This window comes from Lactuca saligna, chromosome 3, assembly GCF_052625555.1.
Source record: "Lactuca saligna cultivar CGN05327 chromosome 3, ASM5262555v1, whole genome shotgun sequence".
Classification (NCBI taxonomy): Eukaryota; Viridiplantae; Streptophyta; class Magnoliopsida; order Asterales; family Asteraceae; genus Lactuca; species Lactuca saligna.
This window is the reverse complement of record NC_136419.1, coordinates 213064941-213086863: the sequence shown is the minus strand read 5'-3', so window position 1 is coordinate 213086863 and position 21923 is coordinate 213064941.

Genomic DNA, 21923 nt, shown 5'->3' with positions numbered 1-21923 from the left:
ACGTACGCCCGTACGCCCCACATACGGAGGCGGTTCAGCATCCTTATAAAAGGGATGCGAGCCTTTCCGAAAAATTTGTTCATTTTCTCTCTTTCTCTCACGATCTTGCCTCGATTTCCGTGCCCGTTCAAACCCGAAGCTCTGGTCTTTTTGCTCATGTCCCGAGGGTTGATATTACTCCCGAGATTCCCAAGAATCCCGAGAAAAATCTGTTTCCCGAGATGAAATTCTGCCCGGTTTTCCATCTCGCTATCTCCAAGCTTCCAAGTGAGTTCATACCTCCTTAAATCAACCTTTGAAATGATTTTAAATGTTTAAATACTTTATGGGGGGGGGGGGTACAAGTTAAATACTTATAGTCATTGCTTCGATCACATGTGATTGCATTAATCACATGTGATTAATAACAAGGAAACCAATGATTTTATCACTGTTCAAATTGTTTTACTTCAAAATGTTTTACAAACTCTTCTACTTATCAAATACTTTTATTTAAACTTTCTTTTACTACTTATAAATTGCATGCCCATATATGTATATATATATATATATATATATATATATATATATATATATATATATATATATAAGTAATGTTTAAAGGGCTTAGGAAGGCCATCCGCCCTATTTCCTTTTCACGCACTAAGATGTGGTCTGGTGGGATTTCGGGTGACCATCCGAGGGTTATTTCAATATTAGTTATATATCAACTATACATATATAGACATAAAAGTACTTCCATATTCATACTCATCAACACATCATTAGTAAGTTACCATCGGGGTAACACAGGATCATACTACTACAATTTCTAGATCAACGAGTCAGTTCATCCAGGAGTCAATACTTATTAATAAGAGAACATATACAACGATACTAGAACAAGTAACATTATATTACATACACATGAATACGTTAACAATTGTGATCCACTGTATGGGAGCATGTCTTAATTGTCAAGACCCGAGTTGTAGCCAGAGTCTCTTGGAGGGAGAGCATGAGTTTGCGTATAGATCTATATTGGATTGACTATCCTACACCTCGCTGCTAGCTACAGTGGGACCGACAGATCTGTGGGTGCCAAACGTCATACCTTATTTTTCGACTATACGTTGTCGTTGTTACCAGTCGATAGTATGGTGCAATTTATCACATGATACCTTAATATAAATCCGGGTTATGAGCATTCTAACACTCCTAATTGTACATGCAACCCTAAATACCTTGGATCTATGTTTTCTCTATTATACATGCAACTATGAACATCCAAGGTATTATCCTAATCTACCATACAAAACTATTGATATAACAAGATAGAATACATACCTCTTTGATGTAGAATGTCTTCATGAAGCTTGAGTGCCTAGTGCCCCAAGTGTGACACATCAAATGGTTCACACAACACCAAATACACTTGGAATAACTTGAGAGAATTCTACACTTCATGAAAATCGGCTAGCCCTCTCTAGAATGATACTAGTAGCCGATTTTGTCAAGAATAAGATCTTTATATAGTGTTACAATTAGGGTAAACCCTAATTGTCATGACTTTCCAATTCCTTGGATCCATGGGTTCAAATACACCATGGAGCATCCATGGAGCATCATATGGGTTTTGGCCCAACTAGATAATCCATGGAGCATTAGCCCACTATACAAGTATGGATGATTTACACAATCAACCCATATATTTAATTAGTCTTCTTTTGATCACTTAATTAATCCTAGATTAATTCTTGATCAATACTAATTAAATAATCTTATTATTCTTATTATTAATATACTAGAACTTATAATATATTAATAACCATAAGTGTCTTATTTCTCTCATTATAGTTTATCCAAGTGCATGATGCCATGCAACCCAAATGGACCATGTCGGGCAGGTCAAGTCTTATCAATTATAGTTATGGACTTAGACATTAATCCAACAGTCTCCCAGTTGGATAAGTCTAAAACTATTATTGCGTATGACTTCAGAAACCAACTAGCAATCGTAGCTCGCAAAAGCTTCTGTCGAACTCTGACCTTGTCGATAAACGCTAACCTTTGTCAATGACTTGTCCATTAGATAAGGGATCATATATTCCTCCATTCTAGATATCATATGGACTGAGACATGGATTATAATCATTCTCTCTGTCCATTTGTTGTTTCCTAATTTCCGATTTATGACGACTGACTAATTGAACAAATCAAATCAGTCCTGGCCCGGCCGAGCACTTCCATTTGTCATCATCAAATCATCGAGGGGCCCACAGATATCGCTTTTATCCCGAAGGTAAAAGGAATGGATAAACTTCGACTCATATGGCTTATTCTACTACTTGTTGAATCATACACAAAGACACGTTTTATAGCACCGAGTTACCAAATGCGGTTTCGTGCAATCAATGTACAACCAACTCATAGTAACAACCCATATCTCTAGGTTTGTAGAATATAAGATATTATCGTCTCATGATCACTTGTGATAAAATCCATGAAGTGATTCCAATGCGCGCGGGTTGAATCCAATTCTCAGAACTTATGAGCACTCATGAGTGTTGTAGCCCTTTGTCCAACACTTTTGACCTCTACAAGCCAACCCATGACAGTCTTAATTCATATCTACTTCCAACATATGACCGACTGTGGATGGTTTGACTAACTTAGTCATTCCCAAAGAATAACCTAGTTTATTCGGGAAGTCAAAACATGCAAAGTGAAACACAATAATAATTGAATCCAATATGGTATCAAAACCTATGAACATAAATAAAACACCTTTTATTTATCACCATATGATTACACATTATTCATTGTGTACTGTTTCGGCTATCAACTTTATTCTTGAATTTAAAACAATAGTTGTCCCATGCTCCAAGCATGTACACTATGTTTTCTAAACACTAGTCATGCCACACACCAAGTATGCATACTATGTGTATCTATGATCTTTACTTTGTGAACTAGATCAATTGAACATAACTTCAATGATTCTATTTTCACACTCCCAAATCCTTATTACAAATGCAAGAATTCCAAATTCATGCCATTTACTGAAATCTGTTAGATTCTAAACTTATATGCAATGATCCTCTTGTAATGGTTATGCACAAAGTCATAAAGTCTTGACAACAACCATTACAGAGCATTCCAAAGGAGATCGGCTCCTTGGAAACATCCTTCTTGCATTAAGTTTCCTTAATCTTACACAGATTGAAAATTCTAACTTTGAAACATTTCCAGATTCTATTTTGACTATCACTTCTGAACAAGAGTTGCCTCCTAACAGATTATGTCAATACGGTCCTTCCAGAATTATCATTATACTTCTAACTGTCCTTGAGCAACCAATCTTTGGTAAACCTTAGATTGTCCTCGACAATTGTTTAATCCTTTTAGTCATATCCAGTTCTAAACCTTTTCCCTTCTTAATGCCCCAGGCATTTGGAAAATTTTAGAAAGGATGAATATAGCACATGTAATCGATCCTATATCCGAAGCATATGGGACACAATTCATGATGTCTCACATAAAGACTAAACCAGTCTTTTTCTTTAACATTTCCATTTCTATTTTCCAAGTTCTCATAATTCAGATTATGAAAAGGGATGCCGTAATCATAATCGAATTTTAGAACGCAAATAATGGACCCATATACAGAATTTCCTTATGTTGAGCCATTCCAACATGAAATTCATATATATATCCTTGACTAAATGATTAAAACCTCACGATCTAAGCTTATAGATTTGAGATGAAGTATAATTTCCTCTCCCTTAATTATAGCAAAACCACTTTTTCCCAATTGAAACCTTTTGTTTTCTATAATTAACATTGCTAACTTGCAATATTTATCATAATTATCATGCTCCCACTAACATGATGATTATTAGCATAACACTTATGCTCCCACTAGCTTTGACATGTACTCAGAAATCAGCTGGACTTCTAGAAATCAATACTTTATTGACTTTCTTACCAAAGTTAAGATTTCTGATACTGTATTGTTTTGATAGAACTTTATCAAAATCATACACCTTCCCTTAGATAGCACACTTGTGTGTCTAAACAAATATGAAGAGGGATGCCGTAATCATAATGGTTAGACCTTTTTGCCACTTCTCACAAGTCCAGGTTAGTGTTCCGGTAAACCACACACGCTCCACTAACGACTTTGAGAATGAAAATATCACAATTGCTATCTAACTAAAATCTGCTTAATGAAAGTGTTTCCTCACCATCATTTTCATGAATCGGAGAGAAACCTTATGACAATTAGATTTAATGGTGTATGTGTTCTTATCCATGTGAATTGTCAAAACCATAGTCACAAGACAAGGATGATGACAAATCCAAACTCATATGGACTGAACTCAATCTTAACTTCTTGCCACATGGCAGCTCAAGGGCCTACCATTGCTTCCAAGTTATTGTGCAACCAATTGAGAACTCTAAGAACTCATGTTTAACTGGAATGGGCACAGACTATGTCAACACGATAGGTTATAAACCTCAAGTCGTGTGCTAGTGAAGAACTTTAGGTTTTATTCTTGATTAGTTCTTGAGACTTTCAGGACCTTTAAGACTCCCACTGTCCTCTTGACCTATAAGACTCCATTGTCAAACATCCAAGAGATAGTGCGGATTCTAATCAAGACAAACACTTCACATAATTGGCCTTAGTTGGTCTTTGTTTTATCCAAAACATCACAACTTACCAATTTCAAATGTACAAGAGTAGAAAACTTTTACTCTTACATTTGATAAGTGTTTTTAAACCTTCTTAAAGACATGTCACTCAAATTATAAACTTGGAGTATGACTCTAAGACTTGTATTGGAACGAAGTATGACTCATCTTCTTGATTTAACCATTTCAACAAGTCAAGATCCCTTCTTAGTCATAAGAATGCACTAAGACTTCCTTAGAGAACTAATTTTGATATGGTTTCTTAATCATTAAGATGATCACAAAACTGATACTAAAGTACTCTCCCATCTTTTTAGATTTGATGAACTTCTATCCTTCTGCCTAATTTGATTCTTCTTATTCGCTCTGCCATGCATTGGAACCTTTTCCAATGTCTTAGAGTTACACTTAAGCTTGTAAGTATAATCATATTTACTGAGCTTTAGTAAACTATGACGAATAGCCTTATATCTTTTGTGGTGGACTTAATTAGTGCACATGACTGTGTACTCGATCCCTTAGTCCATTACTTGACTCACACATCCATGTGAACAAGTAATTAGTCTTAATTTTTCCAATACTTGAAAGTTCTCATTCATCATGCTATACAACTTGCAAGATTCCAAGTTCCGGTCCAATTGAGACTTGGGTGATGAGAATCTTTCCTTATTTGGTAAATTTAGAAATTACCACAAATGAAAGAATCAATTTCATATTTCCACTCTTGCTATTACTGGAATCATATAAGCAACAATTTTTCCTCAAACGCCATTGTAAGGATATTTTAAAATAAATAAAATCATCATTTTTCCTTTTATTTTAAAACATAGCGGAAAACCTTATCCTTACAATCCATACGAAAACTTGTTGTTATCTATTCCTAAGCAACATCTCATAACTCTTAAGAAGTAGCTCAAGAATCCAATCTTCAAACTACGTGATAGAAATCCATCTACGCGATCAGATTCAGCATATTCTTTTTTTAAGTTTCTTCACTTTTCTTTGATTCTTACAACATCACCATGTGACCCAGTCACATCATGTATCAAGAATCTCAGAATAGAAACTTAGCAGAGTTAGATAGTGGACTTTACCTGAAGTAGATTCAAACTTATTGACTTTAACATCCTTAGGTAAATCTGGCAGCTTCGCAACTAATGACCCTTCCTTTGGCAATATAAACATATGGACCCTTTGATACCGATACACAGGACTATCACAGACTTAGCTTTTCTCTTTACCATTTGTTCAACCGAGTTGACTATGGTCGATCCCTTTCCATTGGGAAGAGAATGTTTTTCTGGATTTCCTGTGTCACTATTGTCAATGTCCATCAAGTTTTGAGGAAATTGATTTAACAAATAGATAAAATCATTAAGGGTCTTGTCATAGTCTATTTCATAGGTGTTCCAAAAGAACTCACTATGTGACTTAGAAAGTGATTGAACCACCAACTTCCTCAAGACTTTGACACCCAACTCTCCCGGCTTGTCAATATGTGACTACATCTCCAAGATGTGACCACACCAAGACCTTTACTTGCCAATAGGGCTCGAGTGACCTTCAACTTTTCAAGAACTTGTGGGGTAGGGAGAATAATTGGAGGAGGTGAAAGAAGTATGATTTCCATTGGAACATCATCTACATTTAGGAAAGCTAGCTTCAAGAGATTTGGGAAGATCATAAATGTCTAAACCAGACATGTTTTGGGAGATATTCAAGATAGTTGATATTAAATTCCTTAATATAACACCCAATATGAAATATTAAGGCTAGGACCCATCAAACTATTTTATAACTTAGAAGAGGTATGCTGTAATCGAAGCTATAAAACAATTTGAAGGTAGGTGAATGACGATTCACCAATTTCCACCAAGATAAACGAAATGTATTATTAGGTTTTAATTGGTTTTGAAACTCCTAGATCTTTTGAGATTCATTGAACTGTTCAATGGCATGTTTCAATCTCGAGTGTGCCCTTTAGGTTTTGTGACTAGGATGCCGAGGATCACAAAACAAGGTGTGAAGTAACCATGCAAATTACTTGGTACCCTTAAGTGTTTACCCCTCAATAGATGTGCCGGTTAACCACACACGCTCCATCGATACTATGATAAACATTAAGTTACCCTTTGCCTAACTTGTTAAATACGAGTAAGTGTGCCGGTTAACCACACATGCTCCACTAACCGACTTAAACAAATTGCAAAGTGTAATTTCATGGATTAGCACCTTATTCACATTTTCCTAAGTAACTAAGATCGGGTATTATTAAGAGTTTAGTTACTTAGTATTTATCATTAATACTTTTAATGAAGGGAGAATTATAGTCTTGTCAAACCCATTCGGCTAACGACCCTCCACCAGTCAAGCAAGCGGTGGGTGAGAGTGGACACCCAATAAGTTGCCATTTTATAGGCAACAACCTTATACCCACCTTATAGACCGGCTTCGTGAATGAGGCGTACTAGCGGTAAGACTGACTTTACTAAGGGCTAACTTGGAATTAAAGTATTCATAAGAGAAAACTTTTCAAATTCCAAAACTTGAGGGCAAGTTTTGAAACTATTCCAAACTAATTAATTCCATAACTTATGTGTCTAAATTAGTTTTAATCCAAAAACTCTTCAAGTTCCATAACTTATGGAAGACTTTAAACTTATAAAAGAATTAACTTTTCTTTATTTTTATAACTTATGGAATTAATTAAGGTTACACTTTTACTCTTTAATGAAGTGACTCTTGAACTTCCATAACTTGAGGACAAGTTATGGAGTCATAAAAAAAATTCAATGACACAAGACTCTTCATTTTTTAACCATTACCAAGTTTTATGAGTTTTATGAGTCTTTAATGTGACTCTTCATGTAACTTGAGGACAAGTTACACAAACACATTTTATACTCAACTCTTAGATTAAATGGATTGAAAGCAACTATTTCAATTAACTTTTCTATTAATCTAAGCAACTCATAAGAACAAGATAATTCAAATCAAACTTTTTCATGTAATTAGTCTAAACCTTAAACTAATACAAAACATGAATCTATTGACAATTATCTTTGAAAATGGATTAGCATGAACATTACCACATTAAAAAACAAGTTTATAAGTTCAAAAACAACTTAGGGTAATGTTCCTAGTCCATTTCTAGCCAAAAATCTCGAAAATATGTTGTCTGGGGGTCCAACTCGTCGAGTGCATGAACCAACTCGGCGAGTTGGATCGAATTGATCAAATTTTAGGCATGGACTCGCCGAGTCTCCTGATGGACTCGCCGAGTCTCTTGATCAGACAGCAACAAATTCGTTTTTTCAGCTTCTATTGCAGGTATAACAAGAAAACAAGCCTAGGCTCTGATACCACTGTTGGGTTATGAGCATTCTAACACTCCTAAGTGTACATGCGACCCTAAATACCTTGGATCTATGTTTTCTCTATTATATATGCAACTATGAACATCCAAGGTATTATCCTAATCTAGCATACAAAACTATCAATATAACAAGATAGAATACATACCTCTTTGATGTAGAATGTATTCATGAAGCTTGAGTACCTAGTGCCCCAAGTGTGACACCTCAAATGGTTCACACAACACCAAATACACTTGGATTAACTTGAGAGAATTCTACACTTCATGAAAATCGGCTAGCCCTCTCTAGAATGATACTAGTAGCCGATTTTGTCAAGAATAAGATCTTTATATAGTGTTACAATTAGGGTAAACCCTAATTATCATGACTTTCCATTTCCTTGGATCCATGGGTTCAAATACACCATGGAGCATCATATGGGTTTTGGCCCAACTAGATAATCCATGGAGCATTAGCCCACTATACAAGTATGGATGATTTACACAATCAACCCATATATTTAATTAGTCTTCTTTTGATCACTTAATTAATCCTAGATTAATTTTTGATCAATACTAATTAAATAATCTTATTATTCTTGTTATTAATATACTAGAACTTACAATATATTAATAACCATAAGTGTCTTATTTCTCTCATTATAGTCTATCCAAGTGCATGATGCCATGCAACCCAAATGGACCATGCTGGGTCGGGTCAAGTCTTATCAATTAGAGTTATGGACTTAGACATTAATCTAACAAGTAGTTCCTATAAAACAAAACTACAGTACTACAATGATTTACCCATTACATTTTGGTGATAACCTCACTTAAACTTTAATGTACAAACTATATTTTGTTAAAAGATAGTTACACTTGGGAAATTACACACTTTTACATCAAACGAGCATACAAAACAGTTAAGCCTTGGTAAAGGTTGCTTTAACAGAAAATATAGGTTTTTCTCTGGGAGATTCAAACTTTTACAAACACTTACATACATTTACAGCTCATACTTGCGACAGGTTCAAACATTTTGATAACAAACATCGACACTAAAACACTTATGAACTCACCAGCTTAATGCTGATAAACTCTTTCAAAATAACTTGTATTCTTAGGTCATCAGTAGACAGGTACCGATGCCAGCTTTTGAGAAGATGGAGTGCATTCAAGACTCATCATATTATTTTGATTTACATTATATTTTTGGTGTCTAAAACTGTACAGAACACGGTTGTATTAAAATTATGTATTTAATACAATGGATGATGTTGTTTGCTTATTTACATTTACTGTGTTGTGATACTTTACATGACGTCCTCCGCCCCAGAACGTTTCCGCCGTTCTCGGTTTTGGGGTGTGACAGATTGGTATCAGAGCATTGTTTATAGTGAAGCAAGTATATCAACCCATAAAAGATATACTAAACTATAAACCCATTTAGGATTAAAACACTCTGACCAAGAGTCTATACTTTAAATACTAAAATAGTTAATTAAGTATACTAGTCTGCATTCATACTAAAACCAGAGTCACAACAACAAGAACAAAAGTATTACGATTGTTAAATATCACAGGTAAGCTAGGGGATGTATGGTCAGTCCTAGGAATGGCATAGCCTGATCAACTATGCTGGTCCGAGGAGTGATTAGCATATGCCCTAGAATGGTTGTGATGTGTTAACAAGTCTAAAAACTTACCAATAATGCCAAAATAAGATCAATAGAACTTAAACATTAAATACTATAGGTGTATTTTGTACTACTAGTTACACGTATACAATATTCTTATACCTCTCTTCTCACGTAGATCTAAATGGCTGGAGTTCATCACGGCGACCCGTACTTCCCAAATGAAGGCAATGCCGGGTGGATCGATGAAGAGCCCGAAGTTGAGCATCATATCCCTTTGGATGATCACCTCGCAGAAGGCTTTTCTAATGGATCCGACTCCGAGCCTGAAGTCAACAACCTACCCCTCGTAGGTCAAGCCCCGAACAACAACCCTCGGCCAGCTTTTCCAGGTCCTACTCCCTTATAGGCAAACAACTTGAATCACTGGAGTAATGAACAGGGTCAACCCTTACCATACTTTGTGGACCGAAGCTTTTACAACGTCAGCGATGGTGGCTCTGCTGACCGAGCTCTACCTATCATTATCCGAAGAACAGCTTGTAATGTCGAGCAAGGTCGAGCAGCCATTGATCGGGTCATGGAGATTGATGCCAACTCAGGTGTCAACACAGTCCGCATCCGCCGTCTTGAAGAAGACATGGAACGGACCCGGAGAACCAATGAAACCCTACAGCAACATCTGGTTGCCTCTCAAGCAGAAGTCATGGAACTTCGAGCTCGTCAAAGGGCTCATGAGCGACACCTTCAAGAGGTGGTCCATCAAATGAGAGACCTTAGGGTTCTCCCGAGGAATATTCATCGCCGTTAGATGATGTCTAGTACATCATTATCTTTTGGGTTAAGGATTAGCCTTTAACATCTGTGCTCTAAGTAGCACTTATCTGTAAAATATTCCTAATTTCAGTACTCTAATTAGGAATCTAAGAAATGTCAAACTTTTCCGTATGGTATGATGTAAGACCTACTGTTAGGTCGATTTTCCCTGAACTTATTACATCAGTAATACCAGTATTATTGAAATCTATCTCATATGTGGGAAAAATCTATACACTTGTGCTTTCCTACTAATATTTCTTATTGTGATTTCAAACACTCATTAAACTGTTGGGCTATGGTTAGTTAGTCCATGTGTCACTCTCACGTTGCTTACATATTGATTCTAACCATTTTTCTTATCTTTATAAACTTATAGCTGAAAGATGCCTCCTCGCAAATCTCCCAGGAATAATCCTGCACCACCACCTCCTCCACCTCCAGTCATCGATACAGCAGCCCTAAATGTTGCTGTAGCTGCAGTAGTGGCAACTGCCATGGCACAGTATCACTCTACTGATGCTAGCAGAGGTGGAACCCCTGTTAACTCCATTTCGATTGAAACCCCTGTGCGCTAGAGAGAGTGCTCTTACAAGGATTTCACCAACTGCAATCCGAAGTCCTTTCATGGGACCGGCGGAGTCATTGCCCTCTCGCAATGGTTCGAGAAGACTGAAGCAGTCTTCGAAATTTGTTCATGCCCTGCTGCGAGCAAAGTGAAATACGCCCCATGCACCTTTGAAGGAAAGGCCCTGACGTGGTGGAACAGCCACGTTAAATCTCTAACTCTCGTCGTAGCCAACGCATAGGATGGGAAACGATGAAAGACCTCATGATTGAGGAATACTGCCCGAGGGGCGAGATCCAGAAACTAGAGCAGGAGCTTTGGAGCCTGACCATGAAGGGCACCAATACTGTTGCTTATACCGCCAGATTCAGCGAATTGGTGGCCCTCTGCCCTAATATGGTTCCCACTGAAGGGAAAAAGATCGAAAGGTACATATGGGGGCTAGTGTCTCCGTATCAGGGGAACGTCCTATCATAAACCCCGCTACCTTCGACAGTGCCAAACGACTGGCACAACGACTCATTGACCATGGGGACAAAACCCCTACAACAACAACAACGCTAGCCATCTCAGAACCCTCCAAACCCGCTGACACAAAGCGGAAACTCTGGGAGGAAAGGAAGAAGACGAATCGAGCTTCCAAAAAGAAGCTAATTGTGGCGGTACATGCTGCAATGACCCCTGTTGCTGCTGCTACTACTGCTCTGATAGGACAGTATGCTGGAGGTTTGCCTAAGTGCAACAAATGCAACTACCACCATAATGGCCCCTGCCATGAAATGTAGTGCTCGAATTGCCACAGGAGAGGACACACAGTCCGTTTCTGTAAATCTCTGGCGAGGCCGATCGCCCAAGTCCCCAGCTCTGGCACGAGCCTGACCTGCTATGGATGTGGCGAAGCAGGCCACTATAAGAGGGACTGCCCCAAGGCGAAAAATGTTGGAGGAGCAGGGAGGGTACTAGCTATAGGCCACGGGGAAGCATTTGCTGACCCGACAGTGGTGACTGGTACGTTCCTCCTCGATAACTCCTATGCATGCATTCTATTCGATAGTGGAGCGGAATGAAGCTTTGTAAACCATAAATTTGTTCGCATGCTTAATCAACCACCGCACGCACTCAAACAACTATTCACAGTAGAAATGGCTAATGGAAAAACTGAAAGTACGAGTAGCATATATTTAGGTTGTACCATAACTCTAGATAACCATGCATTCCCAATCGACGTCATGCCAGTCTCAATAAAAAGTTTCGACGTTATCATTGGCATGGATTGGTTAAGCCTTCATCGCACCGACATCATGTGCTACGAGAAAGCAGTCCGTCTAAACCTTCCGTCTAACGAAACTCTTTTAGTCTATGGCAACAAACCCGGTGAAAGTCTTCGCATCATATCGAGTATTCAAGCACAGGAGTATCTGCATAAGGAATACCATGTATTCCTTGCTCACGTCGTCGACACAAGCCTCGAAACGAAAGAACTAAAGAACATCCCTGTAGTGAGTGACTTCCCCGACATTTTCCCAGAAGAACTACCCGGGTTACCTCCGCAACGACAGGTCGAGTTCAGAATCGACTTAGTCCCAGGAGCTACCCCAGTAGCCAAGTCGCCCTACCGCTTAGCACCAGCTGAGATGCAGGAACTCTCTAGTCAACTTAACGAACTGCTCAGCAAGGGCTTCATAAGACCAAGCTTCTCACCTTGGGGAGCACCGGTCTTGTTCGTTAAGAAGAAAGACGAATCATTCCGTATGTGTATCGAATACAGAGAACTCAACAAACTGACGGTCAAAAATTGTTACCCTCTGCCTCGCATAGATGATCTATTTGACCAACTGCAAGGGGAGAACTATTTTTCTAACATTGATCTGAGATCCAGATATCACCAGTTACGGGTGCTAGAGGAGGATGTGCCGAAGACAGCCTTTCGAACTCGTTACGGACATTACGAGTTCGTGGTGATGCGATTCGGATTGACCAATGCGCCTGCAGTCTTCATGGATCTGATGAATAGAGTATGCCGACCTTATTTGGATCAGTTCGTCATCGTTTTCATTGACGACATCCTGATCTACTCCCGAAGTAAGAAAGAGCATGGCGATCACCTGCAACAAGTTCTAGAGACATTACGAAAAGAGAAGCTTTATGCGAAGTTCTCGAAATGTGAATTTTGGATCCGGAGAGTCGAATTCTGAGGACACGTGGTAAGCGAAGAGGGAATCCACGTGGACCCATCCAAAATTAAAGTCATTGAGAACTGGTCAGCACCTAAGACGCCTACAGAAATTCGCCAATTTCTAGGTCTCGCTGGCTACTACCGTAGATTCATTCAGAACTTCTCTCGAATAGCAAAACCTCATACAACCCTAACCCAGAAAGGTGTGGCCTTTGACTGGGAAGAGAAACAAGAAAGAGCGTTCCAAACACTCAAACGATCCTTGTGCACCGCACCAGTACTATCCCTTCCCAAAGGAATAGAAGACTCCGTAGTCTATTGCGATGCATCGAATCAAGGGCTCGGATGTGTCCTGATGCAGCGAGGTAAGGTCATCGCCTATGCCTCGAGACAGTTCAAGACACACGAGGTTAACTACACAACCCACGATCTTGAACTAGGAGCAGTGGTGTTTGCTCTGAAGATCTGGAGACATTACTTGTATGGAACGAAGAGCACTATCTTTACCGACCACAAGAGTTTACAACACATTTTCGATCAAAAGGAGCTCAACATGAGACAACGACGGTGGGTCGAGCTACTCAGTGATTACGAATGCGATATTCGTTATCATCCGGGTAAAGCCAACGTAGTAGCAGACGCCCTAAGTCGGAAGGAATATTCTGGTCGCAAAATCAAGTCATTGTGAATAACCATCCATTCACACTTGTCTAAGCAAATTCAGGAGGCTCAACTTGAAGCCATGAAACCTGAAAATGTGACGAATGAATCCCTTAGAGAAATGGACAAGAATTTAGAAGCCAAGGGTGACGTAGCCTTATATTTCATGAACCGGATCTGGATACTAAAACACGGTGGTTTCCGATACTTGGTCATGACCGAGGCGCACAACACTCGGTATTCCGTCCACCCAGGTTCAGATAAGATGTATCTGGATCTTAAAAAGCTATACTGGTGGCCTAATATGAAAGTAGAGATTGCTACCTTCGTGAGAAAATGCCTTACTTGCGCAAAGGTTAAGGTCGAGTACCAGAAGTCCTCTGGTTTATTGCAACAACCAGAAATCCCGGAATGGATGTGGGAGCGGATCACTATGGATTTCATAACCAAGTTGCCCAAGACAGCGGGTGGACTTGACACCATATGGGTCATCATTGATAGATTGACCAAGTCTGCACACTTCCTGCCTATCAAAGAAACAGACAAGATGGAGAAACTTACGAGAACATACATTAGGGAAATCGTACGGCTACATGGTGTACCTATGTCCATTATCTCCGATAGAGATAGTAGGTTCACCTCAAGATTTTGGCAATCACTACAACATTCCCTAGGAACAAGGTTGGACATGAGCACAACCTACCATCCTCAGACCGACGGACAGAGTGAGAGGACCATCCAAACTCTGGAAGATATGTTGCGAGCCTGCGTGATTGACTTTGGGAAGGCATGGGATACTCATTTACCCCTTGTCGAGCTTTCCTATAATAACAGTTATCACACGAGCATCAAGGCTGCTCCATTTGAAGCTCTCTACGGCCGAAAGTGCAGATCCCCTCTGTGTTGGGCTGAGGAGGGTGATACCCAATTAACCAGGGGGCAAGCTTCCGACAGTACTCTCACCGGTCCGGATATCATTCGGGAAACGACAGAGAAAATCGTTCAGATCCGTGAACGATTGAAAGCCTCTAGAGACCGACAGAAGAGCTACGCTGATAAACGAAGGAAACCTTTGGAATTTCAGGTGGGAGACCGAGTCCTTCTCAAAGTCTCACCCTGGAAGGGCCTGATACGCTTCGGAAAGCGTGGAAAGCTTAATCCAAGGTACATAGGGCCTTTCGAGATTCTTGCAAGAGTCGGCCCCGTAGCTTACAAACTCGACCTACTAGGCACACTTCGTAACGTACATTCTACATTCCACGTATCTAACTTGAAAAAGTGTCTATCCGATAAGACTCTTGTAATTCCACTCAACGAGATCGAGATCAACGAGAGCCTGAACTTCGTGGAGGAACCAATGGAAATCATGGACCGAAAGGTCAAACAAACCAAGCAAAGTCGCATCCATATCGTGAAGGTCCGCTGGAATGCAAAGCAAGGACCTGAATTCACCTGGGAACGCGAAGATCAGATGCAATGCAAGTACCCATATCTTTTTCCCTAATCCACAAGTGTTTTCTTAATTTAAATTTCGGGACGAAATTCCCTCTAATGGGGGGATGATGTGACAACCCGATATTTAAACTCTTTGTAGTGACCTAAAAAGTCAAGTATTGTAACCACTTTTGAGTTAATAAAATTTAATTCGATATTAAAAAGTCCAAAAAGTTCCTATTTAAATTTCTTCTATGTTTAAATGTCATTAAACCATGATCGTACGTAAAAAGAACGCCCAAATCCGACTTCGTATATTGAAGTTATCATTTTTCCAAGTTCGGCTTAGCAACAAACAACTAAAAACTTGAATCGGAGATCGAGCGACTTTTGGCCGGAATGACCTAAACGAGAATCGAAGGTCTCGTCAATGGTATTACAGCGGTAAAAAGTCTGGCAAAAACCGACGTCAGATAAAGAAGTTACGAATTTTTAAAGAAATTCCTTAATCACGTCATTTTAATAAATAATTAATAAAAATAATTTCGGAATTTGCTAACGGAATCTAAACGAAAGTTGTAGATCGTAGTCTCACCTTCGCGGGGACATAAAGAACGTCGAAAACGGAGTTCGTATGAATAAGATATAATTTTTTTAAATTTATTTAATAAATTATAATTAAATTTAAATCAAAAATGTTGGTAATATCCGAAGAGGAGTCAGCCTAGGGTCGAGGTACGCGCCGCGTACCCTCGTACGCCCCGCGTACTCGAGGCCACGGCCTCGGATCGTCCACGTTGCCCTGTGTGAAGCTATCCGACCCGCCCCATCCGAAATACGTAAGCGATGACGTCGCGTACGCGCTGCGTACGCTCGTACGCCCCGCGTACGGAGGCAGTTTAGCAACCCTATAAAACGGATGCGAGTCTTTCCGAAAAATTTGTTCATTTTCTCTCTTTATCTCACGATCTTGACTCGATTTCCGTGCCCCTTCAAACCTGAAGCTCTGGTCTTTTTGCTCAAATCCCGAGGGTTGATTTTACTCCCAAGATTCCTGAGAATCCCGAGAAAAATCCGTTTCCCGAGACGAAACTCTGCCCGGTTTTCCATCTCGCTATCTCCAAGCTTCCAAGTGAGTTCATACCCCCTTAAATCAACCTTTGAAATGAATTTAAATGTTTAAATACTTTATGGGGGGATACAAGTTAAATACTTGTAGTTAGTGCTTCAATCACATGTGATTGCATTAATCACATGTGATTAATAACAAGGAAACCAATGATTTTATCACTGTTCAAACTGTTTTACTTCAAAATGTTTTACAAAATCTTCTACTTATCAAATACTTTTATTTACAGTTTATTTTACTACTTATAAATTGCATGCCCATATATGTATAGATATATAAGTAATGTTTAAAGGGCTTAGGAAGGCCATCCGCCCTATTTCCTTTTCGCGCACTGAGATGTGGTCTGGTGGGATTTCGGGTGACCATCCGAGGGTCGTTTCAATATTAGTTATATATCAACTATACATATATAGACATAAAAGTACTTCCATATTCATACTCATCAGCACATCATTAGTAAGTTACCATCGGGGTAACATAGGATCATACTACTACAATTTCAAGATCAACGAGTCAGTTTATTCAGGAGTCAATACTTATTACTAAGAGAACATATACAACGATACTAGAACAAGTAACATTATATTACATATACACGAATACGTTAACAATTGTGATCCACTGTATGGGAGCATGTCTTAATTGTAATGACCCGAGTTGTAGCCAGAGTCTCTTGGAGGGAGAGTGTGAGTTTGCGTATAGATCTATACTGGATTGACTATCCTACACCTCGCTGTTAGCTACAGTGGGACCGACAGATCTGCGGGTGCCAAACGTCATACCTTAGTTTTCGACTATACGTTGTCATTGTTATCAGTCGATAGTATGGTGCAATTTATCACATGATACCTTAATATAAATCCGGTTTAAGGTAGTTAGTACAACAGTAGTTCCTATAAAACAAAACTACAGTACTACAATGATTTACCCATTACATTTTGGTGATAACCTCACTTAAACTTTAATGGACAAACTATATTTTGTTAAAAGATAGTTACACTTGGGAAATTACACACTTTTACATCAAACGAGCATACAAAACTGTTAAGCCTTGGTAATGGCTACTTTAACAGAAAATATCGGTTTTTTTTCTGAGAGATTCAAACTTTTACAAACACTTACATACATTTACAGCTCATACTTGCGACAGGTTCAAACGTTTTGATAACAAACATCGACACTAAAACACTTATGAACTCACCAGCTTAATGCTGATAAACTCTTTCAAAATAACTTGTATTCTCAGGTCATCAGTAGACAGGTACCGATGCCAGCTTTTGAGAAGATGGAGTGCATTCAAGACTTATCATATTATTTTGATTTACATTATATTTTTGGTGTCTAAAACTGTACAGAACTCGCTTGTATTAAAATTATGTATTTAATGCAATGGATGATGTTGTTTGCTTATTTACATTTACTGTGTTGTGATACTTTACATGACGTCCTCCGCCCCAGAACGTTTCCGCCGTTCTTGGTTTTGGGGTGTGACAGTAGGGGTTCCAGCTTTCACATTATGACCGTAATAAAACAAATATGTTTTTAGGTTGATAGTACCTCCATATGTCATTATAAACGACATCAGGGTACTCATTTCTCCCATTACATTCATAAAGTGTCGGTAACACTTGCAGGTTAATCTATTCTCTATTCGAGATAGGTTATAAACTAGGGAGAATGTACTTTACAGTTGACAAAGGAACAGTAGAGTCTTAGTAGAAGACTGCTTTCCTAACAGTAGAGTCTTGGTAAAAGACTGCTTTCAAAACAGTAGAGTCTTGGTAGAAGACTGCTTTCATAACAGTAGAGTCTTGGTAGAAGACTGCTTACAAAACAGTAGGGTCTTGGTAAAAGGTTGCTTTCAAAAAAGTCGAGTCTTGGTAAAAGGCTACTTTTAAAAGTTAGGACCATGATGCTAACTTTATGATTCCGTAATGTATACACTATAGGATACATATATGCTAAGTAGATTTCGACAGCTAATAGGATGTATGTTCTTCGATGTACGTCCTGTTCCCGTTGGATGTGGGTTTACACCGAGGTCACCCGATCTATTATCTACCCGAATCTATATATATTTATGCTTAGTATACATTAAGTCGTCATAAGGGTACCAGGTATGGATAAGGTCATAGGACACTAGAGTCAATGCATAGTTTTTCTAGTATAAAACTTTCGTTTCAAAGTTAGTACTTTTGGTATACAAAAACTAGCGATTTCCCAGTCAAGGGCTTAATCCATTTTATTTAAGCCAGTACAGTTTTAAAGACTTTAAGTGAGTGAACTCTATAACACCATAGTTTATACACCATGTTTATATATATAACTAATATCCGACAGCTAATAGGATGTGTGTTCTTCGTTGTACGTCCTGTTCCCATTGGATGTGGGTTTACACCGAGGTCACCTAATCTACTATCTACCCAATACCAAATTATATATAGCTAGTATAAACAAATCTATTACAAAAGTAATCACCATAGTCAATATTTTACTATAAGAAATATAGGTTTTCTTAAAAGGAACTCTCCATTAGATATAAAGGAACCATTACAAATAACTCCATGAGTAACAAGTGAATACACCAAGGTTATATATGACAAGGTTCTAACAACCAATGGAATGTGTGCTATCTGCCTTACTTACTGTACCCCGTTGGGTTGTGGGTTGAGGGCAGATGCACATAATCGATTATTTGTTTACTCCAAGTATATATAACTTGCACCCACTTATTACGCATACAAAGGCTTGTAGTGTCATTTTACTCAACTCCCATTTTAAGTGGGAAATATATGATTTTCTATAGGAATAGGCAAACTTTACAAAACAACACCTTACATCTTACAGTACTTTACATATACATTTTCAACCACGTTTTTACAGCTTACTCACATCACTAAAATCTTATGAACTCACCAGCTTAATTGCTGATCAACTCTTTCAATTAACTTGTATTCTTAGGAGACTATTAGACAGGTGCTCGTGCTGGGACTTCAGAAGATGGAGCATTATAGCTTCAAGTCTTGTTTTGTTATTTGTTTATGACTTCTATGTTTTGTGAACACATACATTATAAACACTTTCTTTCTAAATGAAATGGTTGTTCATTACTTGCTTACCATATACATATCTCGTGATACTTGACATGATGTCCTCCACCCCCGAACGTTTCCGCCATTCCGGTTTTAGGGTGTAACAGATTGGTATCATAGCATTGTTTATAGTGACCTAAGTATATCAACCGATATAAGATATACGTCTATAAATACAATGGGCCTTAAGTGCTCTGGATAATGATATATTTTAGAGTATAACTGCAAGTTATAAAAATATACCTATTTGCTCATACATGTACATAATAGAACTAGGGTCACGAGGATAACATAACTAAAAGTATTTAAATGTTGTACATTGTCGTCAACCTGAACAATTATGTAATCATAGCTAGGATCAATATAGTCTGATCAACTATATTCATTCGAGATGTGACCGACATGTGTTTGGGAATGATGTGGTGTTGCAACAGAGTTAAAACCAAAACACCAGCCAAGAGAACGCCAGAACAAGTACAGTTAGAGTTGGAGTACTATGGGAGTATTCTATGATACGATAGCGTGATAACAAGTTTAGAACATACCAAGTACATTGCGTTAGAATACTATAGGAGTATTTTAGTCCAGATAAATATCTTATGTGATAACTTAAAAGACCCTTGCGGATAGACCTATAATTATATTCATAAAGTTTTATCTATAATCAAGATCTTATAGACATAGAATATATGACCGACGCTTCGCTATCCATTCCTTTTAAGGAAGTAGTGCTGAGGTGGGATCAATTATTCGAAGGTCTATTTGATCTTCAATTATATACAATACCACCTGGTATAACTAGTATAATTATAGGAAGATTACGTAAGGATCACCCCATAAAGTTACCTTAAAGCTCATAGGTTCTTTAGTCACTTTAATTCTCGCACGACAAGCCCAGATAAATGTAACCACTTCCTCATAGTAGACAACAGAAGAGTTCAGGAGGAACGAGGACAAGTTCATGAGAAGTTTTTCAAGGAAAGATCAGCCGAAGTAACCAAAACGTCTTACGCATCACACTAATAAATATTAACTAGGTTAATTTAGCGAGCGAGTGGAAACACTGCTCACATTACATGTGTTAAAATTATTTTTTTACATGCAACTGGTAACAGTTATTAAGGAAACATATATTCATTCGAGGATAGTTATTTCAAATTCATAGAGTTCATTTGGTATAGACTCACTTATGAATTATTTCTAGAACCCTGTGGAAGTCAGGACCCGTTACATCCATAACTAGGATAACCTTGTCTTTTCAGCTTTCGGCTTGTGTCCGTTGCTATAGACTTATTCCGTCTCATCTTTGTTTTCTTTTAGCAAAGATGCCTCCTCGCAGATCACCAAGACACGCTACTCCGATGCAGCAACTTTGAACGCTGCAGTGGTCGAGGCTGTGGCAACAGCCATGGCACAATATCACTCCACCAATACATGCGGAGGCGAAGCACCTACCGATTCTACTCAAGGTGAGGTCCCTGTGCACCAGGGAGAGTTCTCCTACAAGGACTTCACCAGATGTCAACCACTGTCCTTTAAAGGGACTGAAGGAGTCATTGCCCTTCTGCAATGGTTCGAGAAGACAGAGTCGGTCTTCAAAATCCTTTTATGCCCCAAAGGAAGCAAGGTGAAGTTTGCTGCCTGCACCTTCGATGGCAAGGCCCTAACATGGTGGAACAACCATGTTATGTCACTGACCCTATCAGTGGAAAACTCCATATATTGGGAAAACCTAAAGGAGTTAATGCGGGAAGAATATTACCCGTTAGGCGAGATTCAAAAGCTAGAACAAGAGCTGTGGGATCTCACTATGGTCGGCTCAGACATAGTGACCTACACGGACCGGTTCAACGAACTAGTAGCTCTATGTCCCGAGATGATTACCTCGGAGAGCACGAAGATAGAAAGACACATTTGGGGTCTGACTGCTCCGACCCAAGGAAATGTGTTGTCTTCTAACCCAACCACGTTCGCTAGTGCTAAACGCTTGGCTCAGCGACTCATCGATCATGGAGTCCGCCACAGCGTAAAAGTCCCTATTCCCGAGTCATCAAGGGAAGAGGACTATAATCAAGAGTCGGAGAACAAGAGAAAGAAGAAGCGAACAACACAAGACATCCCACAAGAGCAACAAGCAAGTACTATGTACGCCGCTACGATGCCTACTGCTTCAGCATCTGCCAGTCGATATGCTGGAAACCTTCCAAAGTGTGGAAAGTGCAACTTTCACCACACTGGAGTGCGCAGAGAAATCCAGTGTCTGAACTTCCACAGAAAGGGACACACAGTCCGTTACTGCAGGGCACTGGCTCAACCGATCTCCTGCCAGTCGATATGCTGGAAACCTTCCAAAGTGTGGAAAGTGCAACTTTCACCACA